General features: G+C 40.0%; 1 long non-coding RNA gene across 1 annotated transcript; it reads right to left on the bottom strand.

Annotated features, from left to right (window-relative positions):
- Nucleotides 1–950: 950 nt before the first annotated feature.
- LOC127575656 (uncharacterized) lies at nucleotides 951–8,846 on the bottom strand. Its single transcript, XR_007957111.1, has 3 exons — nucleotides 8,825–8,846; nucleotides 4,380–4,487; nucleotides 951–2,060 (listed from the first exon to the last, which is right to left on the bottom strand). It is a non-coding gene; the product is annotated as an uncharacterized LOC127575656 (long non-coding RNA).
- Nucleotides 8,847–8,857: the final 11 nt, after the last annotated feature.

Below are 8,857 nucleotides of genomic sequence, written 5' to 3'. Positions count from 1 at the left end.
GTCGATTTCCTCCGGGTGCTTGGGTTTCCGCCCACATTCCAAAAATGGTAGAGTTATTGGCCACTTTAAATTGTGTAGATAAGTGGTTGAATTTGGGGGAAGTTGATAGGAATGTGGGGAGAATAAAATGGGTTAGGGTAGGATTAATGTAAAAACATGTGCCTTATGGTCAGTGCAGACTCAGTGGACAAATGGACCTGTTTCCATGCTCCATCTCTATGATTACAGCCAGGGGAAACATCAGCTCCACATCTATTCTGTCAAGCACCATATGTAGTTGGTGTGTTTCAATAAGATTACCTCTCATTGATCTGAACTCCAGAAAGCATAAACCCAGTCTGCTTAATTTCTGCTCGTATACTAAACCCATCATCCTAGAAATCAATCTGGTGAGTTCCCTCTGTTGCAAGTAGATCTTAATCAGGGAGACCAGACTTGTACACAATATTCCATATCTGGTCTCACCATTAGGTACCCCCTTGCCTGTCCTGCTGTTTCTGTTCCAGAAGCATTAAGATGGTCAGTGGGAACTATTAATACATAGAGATAGGGAATGACTTCCTGCAGTTTTGGGCTTAAAGTATTCAGCTCTGCAGATCAAGTGGCAGCAGTCTTGACAAACTAACTGACGAGGTAGAAGTAGGATGACAAAATAATTCGATATGTAGAGGTCCCCAACAAGAGAGTGTGTGATACTGGATCTCCTGTTGGGGAATGAGACGGGGCTGGTGACAGAAGTGTGTATAGGAGAACACTTTGGATCTAGTGATCATAATTCCATTAGCTTCAAGATAATTATGGAGAAGGATAGGACTGATCCTTGGGTTGAGATTCTAAATTGGAGAAAGGCCAATTTTGATGGCATCAGAAGGGATCCAGCTGGCGTGGATTAGGATAGGCTGTTTTCCAGCAAAGAGGTGCTTGGTAAGTGGAAGGGCTTTCAAAAAGTTGAAATACTGTGAGTACAGAATCTGTACATTCCTGTTAGGATAAAAGACAAGGCTAACAGGTTCAGGGAACCGTGGTTATTGAGGGATATTGAGGCCCTGGTAAAGAAAAAGGAGGTGCATATCAGGTATAGAAGTTAGGATCAAATGAGGTGCTTGAGGAGTATAAGAAATGCAAGAGAACACTTAAGAGAGAATCAGGAGGGCAAAAGAGGACATGAGATTGCTCTGGCAGACAAGGTGAAAGAGAATCCCAAGGGTTTCTATAGCTATATTAAGAGCAAGAGTAGCAAGGGACAAAATTGGTCCTCCTGAAAATCAGCATGGTCATCTATGCGTGCAGCTGAAAGAGATAGGGGAGATCTTAAATGAATTTTTTGCATACGTATTTACTCTGGAGACAGACACAGAAACAATAGAACTAAGGCAAAAGAGTAGTGAGATCATGGACCAGATCCAGATTACGGAGGAGGAGGTGCTGGCTGTTTTGAGGCAAATTAAGGTGGATAAATCCCCAGGGCCTGACAAAGTGTCCCCTGACAAGGAGGCAAGTGCAGAAATTGCAGGGGCCCTAGCAGAGATATTTAAAATGTCCTTAGCCATGGGTGAGGTGCCGGAGGACTGGAGGATACCTAATTTTGTTCTGTTGTTTCAAGAAAGGCTCTAAGAATAAGTTGGGAAATTATAGGCTGGTGAGCCTGATGTCAGTTGTGGCTAAGTTATTGGAAGGTATTCTAAGGGGCAGGATATATAAGTATTTGAATAGACAGGGCCTGATTAGGGACAGTCACCATGGCTTTGTGCGTGGTAGGCCATGTCTAACCAATCTTATAGAGTTCTTCGAGGAGGTTACCAAGAAAGTTGATGAGGGAAAGGTAGTGGACGTTGTCGACATGGACTTTAGCAAGGCCTTTGACAAAGTCCCGCATGGGAGGCTAGTCCAGAAGGTTAAGTCGCTTGGCATTCAGGATGAAGTAGTCAATCGGATTCAACATTGGCTTAGCAGGAGAAGCCAGAGAGTGGTAGAAGATGGTTGCCTCTCTGACTGGAGGCCTGTGTCTGGTGGTGTGCCACAGGGATCGGTGCTGGGTCCATTGTTGTTCATCATCTAATCTGAGAAATAGAAGCAGGCTTAACTATTCAGCCCTTCATGCATCCTCCACCTTTCAGTAGGTTCATGGCTGATCTCTTACTTCAGAGCTACTTTCTTTGACTGACTTTACATGATACACTTAATTTCTTAAAATTCATCAATCCCTGTCTTGATTGCTTTAAACTGAATAGTTGGGAGCAAAGTTCACTGATGGAGAAATATAGGATATTCAAGGACAAGATAATAGCGAGTGTAAAGATATTTGTGCTGATAACCAGAATATAACAGGAAGTAACATAATAATACAAGAATGCAATAGAAAGGACAAATTAGGGGAAAATGGTAAAAAGACAGAAATAAAGGATATTTTTCTGAACTACACAGCTCCTACAACAAGGAGTTGAACTGATGGCATGAATGAAAAATGGATATAACCTATGAGGTGTGATTGCAAAGGTCCGAGACATTTCAGAAGGGTAGGCAGAAGATATAGATGGAACAGCTCTGCTCATAAAAGCTGAGATCAGACAAAACTGAAAAATGACCTCAGCTCAGAAGATCATGACGTAGAATCAGTTTGGGTGAAGATGAGAAATAGCAAGGTAAAAAGTCACTGGTGGGAGTAATATAGTATATACACTCAATGGTAGCTATAATATAAATCATATAAATGTAAGAAAGATACTGCAATAATCACAGGTGACCTTAATCTTCTTACAGTTTAGACTAATCAAATTGGCAAAAGCTACTTCAATCGACGAGCAGATTATTTTACATTTTGTGTAATAAGATTAATCAATAATTTCATCATACATGACAGAATTTAACAGTCAATCTGAGAGTGAGAAACCTAGATATGAAATTACCGTTTTAAATTTAATGTTCTTACAAACTCATGAAGATAGAGGTGGTTCAAGGGCCATGTATAATTTAATGAGCGGGCATAAAATAGTGAGATGGAGTATAATGTGGGAAAAGAGATCATCCACTTTGGTAAGATGAACAGAAAATCACAATATAGGTTGAAACTCTCTGGTCCAGAATTCTGTGGTCCAGCACCTCCAGTGGTCCATGTTTTGAATCTCTATTACAGATCTGTATTAATTAACTAATTCTAACTGAGATCCAACTAAGATCTAAAATTAACTAAGATCTCTATTACTCTCCAGCAAACTAACTTACCAGTGCAACTTTTGCAACCTCAGCTGACAACATTTCCGACTTATGGAAATTTTGGGTTACAAACGAGGGGACATAATTTTAAGGTACGAGGGGACATAATTTTAAAGTGATTGGAGGAAGTTATAAGGGGGATGTCAGGGGTAAGTTTTTTTTTACACAGAGAGTGGTGGGTGCGCGGAATGCACTGCCGACAGAGGTTGTGGGGGCAGATACATTAGGGACATTTAAGAGACTCTTAGATAGACACATGAATGATAGAGAAGTGGGGGGTTACATGGGAGGGAAGGGTTAGATAGACCTTAGAGCAGGATAAAATGTCGGCACAACATTGTGGGCTGAAGGGCCTGTACTGTGCTGTAATGTTCTATGTTCTATAAACAGTTCTCCTGCAGAGGAAGATGAACAGGGGCAACTTCTGTAGTCCAGAATTTCTGTGCTTCGGCAGCAGTCAGGTCCCAAGGGTGCAGGACTAAAGATTTTCAACCTGTATTGTTTAAAAGGAAAGTGACTACAGAAGGCAACTGGACAAAGGGATCCTGGCAGCCTAACATATAAAATGCAGCAAGTTAACAAGTGTGTACAGCAGGTAATAAGGAAGGCAAATGAGATGTTGGCCTCATTGTACAGAGGAAATAGTATCTGAGAAAGAAATCTTGCTACAATTATCATACAACCAGGTGTAACTACACCTAGAGTACTGCATATTGTTTTGAGCTCCTTATTTAAGTAGGAATATACTTGCATTGGAAACAGTTCAGAAAAAGGTTCAATAGGTTAATTTCTAGGATGAAGCAACAGTCCTATAAGAAACAGTTGTGTAGGCATACTTGGAGGGTATGAAGAGCAGAAAGTCAAGTAAGTGCCTTGGTCTAGCACAGAAAACCAATAATATATGCAAAATCCCAAGTGGTGACCTGCTTTCAGGCATCTATATAAGCTAATTAATCACTGTCTTATTATCCACTCGATCAAAAACCAAACATTCTCAGTGATCACTGTTCAAAAATCAGATATCCACAACATACACATCAATCACAAAAACATTCTTTTTAACTTTTAAATTGTGAAGACAGGAATTTGTTCCCACAACACGTTTCTTCTGCTTCATGTATTCCGCAGGTGCTATCATCATGCAAAATGCTTGATTTGTCTCTTACAGTTCTTATTCATCCTTTTTAGTCTTCTTCAACCTTCTCTATCATCACACGTCTGTTTCGTTGTTTGTTCTGTCTCTGTAGGTTGTTGCTGTTCCTAAAGAGGTTTACCTATTTACAGAATGATTCCTTGGTAAAACAATCCGCCTACAGGCTAAAACAAATTGCTGCTTGATTAAGATTTGTTTCAAAATATTTAAAAAAAGTAGACAATGGAAACAAGTATAGTCCCTGATGACAACTAGCTGAAAATGATCAAAGGACTGAAGCCTAGCTTTTGAAGTCTGCGAAGGTTATTTTATCATACAGGCATCAAACTTGGTGAGTTCTTAAGGAAATTATTTTAAAGTTGGGTTGTTCTCTTACTGCATTTCTGCAACTGAAACCTACATCTCAGACATCTGTAAAGCCACTAGCTGTTGAACTCACAAATAGTATTGACAGCCTAGGGGTGAGGTCTTGCAGGCTGTCAAAGCTATTCAGCCAGCCGCTAGCGCTGCGCTGTGCGAAGCATCGCTGGCCAGCTAGGAGCTAGCATCCCTATGGAATGTTGTACCTGGGTCGACGCAGGAAGGAGCACAGGGGCAGATGTACTGCAAAATTGGGTATTTCACTAGTCATAGTTAAGGATGGCAGATTACAAACAAACAATGCACAGTTTCATTTGTCAGCCTTGGGGGCATTAATAAAAAATATCTTTACATGGAGACAACAAAATGCACTACTTCAAGAATCATAAGGAGGGAAGTTTAATTTCCTTTTGTGCAGGTGCTGTGCTATATTTACAGTTAGTGTGAATACATAGAGAGAGCATGAAATCAGGCAACAATGATTGTAATGGGTATCTGGAACTCAAAGGATTTGGCCTAATCTGTAGCCCTAGGTGTAAAGATTGCAATACTTCGAGTGGGGATATTTTAATCCAGGAGGCATTCCAAACAGGCAGCAAATACCTCGTGAAAAAGTGGTTTAGATTTGGTTTGTGTTCAAGGATAAAAGGAAGTGACCATGACTCAGACAGTTAAAGGGACGCTCATAAGATGGGGGAGGGTGTTCATTCAGCCTCTGATCTTATACCACAGGCATGAGATGGCTGCTTTCTTTGACAGATTAAATGATACTGGGAGGGTAAATAAACAGCTATTCAATGCAAACATAAGAATATAAGATGATAACAAATCCAAGCAGGAGTAGGACATTTATCCCCTCAAGTCTATTCTACCAGTTGTCAAGATCAGCACTGATTTTCAACTTGAATGCCATTTTCCTGCACTATCCCCATATCCCTTGATTCATTTAATATCTAGAAACCTACAGACCTCATTCTAGGCTAAAAAAATTCCAGAGATTCATCAATTTCCTAGCAATGAAATTTCTCATCTCAGTCCTAAATCGCCTACGATTTACTGAGCTGGAAGATTTCCCCTGCATCCTGCCTGTCAGGCCTGTTAGAATTTTGTGGGTTTCGATGTGATCGCTTATTCAATGAAAGTCTAAAGAATACAATCTCTCTGTTCATACTTTCATTTGTGAGTTCAACAGTTACTGGCATTACAGACTGTTGTCACAGGATGAGGGAAGTGATTGTTACATAGGGCACTGGTGAGACCCCATCTGGAGTAGGGTACAATACTGGTCTCCTTATTTAAGAAAGCACATTAATGTATTGGAAGCAGTTCAGAGAAGCTTTACAGACTAATACCTGGAATGGGCAGATTCTCTTATTGAGGAAAGGTTAGACAGGTTTGTATCCACTGGAGTTTAAGAGAGTGAGAGGGGACTTGATTGAAACATATAAGATCCTTCAAGGTGTTTGCAAGATGGATGTGGTGAGGATGATTTCTCTTCAGAAAGAATGTAGAACTGGGGGCTGGCAATTTAAGAATAAGAAATCACCCTTTTAAGACAGAGGTACCCTGGTGTTAATCAAGAGAATGGAAGAGCTTGTACAAAGGACAATAACTGGGGACTTTCTTCTTCATATATTCTGAGTAAACCAAATTGTGAAATGTAGTTTATAGAATGTGTTTATGGAGTGCACTTGCCACTATATTTTTCAAAAATGTATTTTAAAAAGCAGAAAACAAGTGATTTTACATGTATAAAAATGCAAACTAAGACATAGTTAAATTATGAGACAACATATCCTATCCTCTGGCAAAATGTTATTATACAGTACTGAGTTTGTAAGTGATCAAGTTCAGTTTAAAACTAGGGTTCCACATTTCGAGGGGCATGAGGGAGCAAGTTGGATAAAAGAGATTAAGAAATACAAATAAAAGCCATAGCAACAAAACATAGCAATGGGTAAGCAATGTTAAATATTTAAAGAAAGGACATCGTAATATTCTGCCAGAGGAAGTGGTTGAGGCAGATACAATAACAACTTTTAAAAGACAGTTGGATAGGTACATGGATTGGAAAGGTTTAGAAGGATATGGTCCAAACACGGGCAAATGGGACTAGCTTGGATGAGCATCCTGGTCAACATGGCCAGTTAGGCCGTAGGAACTGTTTCCCTACTGTATGACTCTATCGATGAATACATTTCCTTTCAGATAGAAAACGCTAGAGGAAATAAATAATGTCTTAAAAGAATACCAGAACACTGGGAAAACAAAGAATAAATGAGATATGAAACTCAAAAGTAATGAACTATAAGCAAAATGCGATGGAGAAATTGATAGGGGTTACACCTAATGAATCCCCTGTACCTAATGATCTTCATTGTAGGGTACTAAAATAGATAGAGGTAACAGGCACATTGGTTTTGAACATGCAGAGCTCCCTTGATTCTAGAAAGAATCCCATGGATTGCAGGGCTGTAATTTAACCCCACTTTTCAAGAAGGGAGAGAGGAAGATAAACTGTAAACCACTTAGCCTAACAAAAGTATAGAAAGTGATTAGATCTATTATTAGGGGTGCGGTATGGACACTTAGAAAATTATCTTATTTGGTACAGTCAAATTGTACATCAAATTGTTTTGCATTTTGTGCTTTTTGAGTGTGTAACTGACAAGCTATGTAGGAAAAAAACCAAAAAAATGTAGTGTATCTGGATGTTTAGTAACTATTCGCTAAACTCCCAAAGAAGTTGTTACAAAATGTTGGGTTTCATATTTTATATAGATTTAAATGTGCTTAATGGACATAAAAGAGAAGTTGAATTAAATGGGCTACTTTTGAGTTACAGTTTGTAATTATTTGGATGCCACAAGGATCGATGCCCCGGGTCTCAGCTAGTTGGAGACCAGGGTGCAGAGAGCTCAACTGACCTAAAGAGTCGGATGCCCTTCAGATCCAACTACTCAACTTTATGCCAACCATTAAATTCTTTTGAATGTATTGGCAAGACCACACCAGGTCTCTGCACACTTCTGAATTTACCAGAAGAAAAATATACTTGCTATTTAAGACTATGCAAGAAAGGCCCACCAGAATGATTTCGGGCATGCGAATGTTGTTCTGTGAGTAGAGTGTTAAAGAATGAGAGGCGATTTCATTGAAGCAAAATTCTAAAATTTGTAGGGTCGATGCTGAAAAGCTGTTTCTCTCGCTTGGGATTCTTCAACTTGAGATCATGACATCAGGATCAGTTGTTAGGTCATTTAAGATTGAGAAGAAACAGTGAATCTGTAACTTTCTACCCAGATGACTGTAGATGCTCAGTTGTTGAATGCATCCATGACTGAGATTTATATTTTTTGAACAATTACAGAATCAAGGGGTAACAGGGCGAGTGGGCGGGAAAGTAGGCTTGAGGCACGGGATCAGTTTTGACATAGTCCGGAGGCTTATCTTAAATCCTTTTGTGCATGGGTACGTAAGATTTTCATGTGTTATCTAAATCATACACGAACAATTTATGCACACCATCGGGCAACAGAATTAAATTTTGGCTGGGGTGACAAGTAGGGAGTTAAATTTTCCAGTTCAGCACAAATAAACTCCACCCCCTTCTACTCATGATTAAGCCGAATGCAGAGTTTTATTTTGTGGTGACTATATACATCACCGAAGGCCAAAATACACTGTCACCTTACAACACTATTTGCAACATTAAAGGGGAATCCGTGGAACTTTATACTGAGCAAAAAACCCGCTGGAGGGACGCAGCTGTTTTTTTGCTTCGGATTCCAGTAACTGCAGTCTCTTGTGCCTCCATCTGAACTTCATGCAGAACTGGATATGAAACAACACCTGCAATTATTTCCCCTTTCGATCTTGTTTTAACGTTTCCGTAACTTGCCCTCGGCAGCTTTGGACAGTGTGAAAAGCGGCCTCACTTTCCGGCCGCCTGCCGAACTTCATGGAAGGAAAGGATTTTCAAAAGAAAAAAATAATGAAATCCCCGAGTCGGTTGGAGGAAATCACGGGAAAAAATGTGGCAACTTCCCCAAGAAGAAAACAGAACCACTGGGAGAAGCGAGAACTTGAGTCACTAACCTTACGCTTAGGCAGCTCCGCCCCGCCTCACGC

The sequence above is a fragment of the Pristis pectinata genome, chromosome 11 (genome assembly GCF_009764475.1).
Source record: "Pristis pectinata isolate sPriPec2 chromosome 11, sPriPec2.1.pri, whole genome shotgun sequence".
NCBI classification, from domain to species: domain Eukaryota; kingdom Metazoa; phylum Chordata; class Chondrichthyes; order Rhinopristiformes; family Pristidae; genus Pristis; species Pristis pectinata.
This window is presented reverse-complemented; position numbering and strand designations above follow the sequence as displayed.